At 34.0% G+C, this 1180-nt stretch overlaps 1 non-coding gene across 1 annotated transcript; it reads left to right on the forward strand.

Annotated features, from left to right (window-relative positions):
• The first annotated feature begins 502 nt into the window (after positions 1–502).
• TRNAR-ACG lies at positions 503–575 on the forward strand. The gene has a single exon. It is a non-coding gene; the product is annotated as a tRNA-Arg (tRNA).
• The last annotated feature ends 605 nt before the right edge of the window (positions 576–1180 follow it).

Below are 1180 nucleotides of genomic sequence, written 5' to 3' on the forward strand. Positions count from 1 at the left end.
GAGCATATGCATAAGTGATATATATATATATATATATATATATTGTGTGTGTTGCTGATATCTGATTAATGGAAATGGGAAATCGAATGTGACAGCTAAGATTGGCAAAACGCTTCGCCTGCAAAAGATGTAATTTTGGTTAAGGGGTGGGCATTTTGATTTTGGGGGATTTGGTTTGGTTTTACTTGGATTTGGATTTTCTCCAATTTAGAAAATCTGCATTTACTTGTGGTATTTTTTTTTGGTTATTTTTGTATTCAATTCCGGTAAAATTTTATTATAATAAAAATATCATAAGCATTTAGTTTTTATGTTAAATTCGATTAAATTACGGTTATATATATTGGGTTTAAGGATAACGGAGTGGAATGTGTATTTGAGAAGACGATATGGGTACGAGAGATAAAGAAACGTGAAGCCAAGTAATAGAACAACAAAAGCTGTGTTTAAATACCCCTAAGTTATATTTATAAATATTATTTGTAGGATAGAAACTATTCAAGACTCCATGGCCCAATGGATAAGGCGCTGGTCTACGGAACCAGAGATTCTGGGTTCGATCCCCAGTGGAGTCGTTGTTGATTAATTTTTCTATAACTATCCGAATATTATTTTGAATTTTTGTAGGCCAGATATCTATAACACTGGAATCCGGATACAAATCTTAAAATTAGATATCTGAACCTTTTGAATATATATATACAAAATGAAAAACTCGATACCGAATCGAAAGCTTGATACCATTTTTGAACCGAAAAAAAAAAATCAGTACTCTTTTCGAAATCAAATCGAATCGAAAAAATCGGCATTTATAAACTGAACCAAAAATTTAGTATTGTCTGGAACTGAACTGAAACAACACCTACTCTAAAACCCAACCAAAAAATTTGGTATGTTTCGTAAATAAATCACAACACATAATGACAGACATAAGAAATACCATACAAATCCGCAATTAAGAGTAAATCCAGGAACATTTTCGAGGTAAATCTCGATCAAGATTCTATAATCCAGCTAAAAATAGTCTGTCGAAATTGTAAAAAACCACGCCTAAAATGGGAAAAAAGGGTCCACGCATTCAAACCGAGTCCAGGAGCATTACCAGAACGCATGAAAATGGCAGCACCACGCGCCATCACGCGCTCCGTCTCGGTGCAGATAAGCCCATGAAAAGCTACCC

Source organism: Tarenaya hassleriana, unplaced genomic scaffold (genome assembly GCF_000463585.1).
Source record: "Tarenaya hassleriana unplaced genomic scaffold, ASM46358v1 Cleome3, whole genome shotgun sequence".
Classification (NCBI taxonomy): Eukaryota; Viridiplantae; Streptophyta; class Magnoliopsida; order Brassicales; family Cleomaceae; genus Tarenaya; species Tarenaya hassleriana.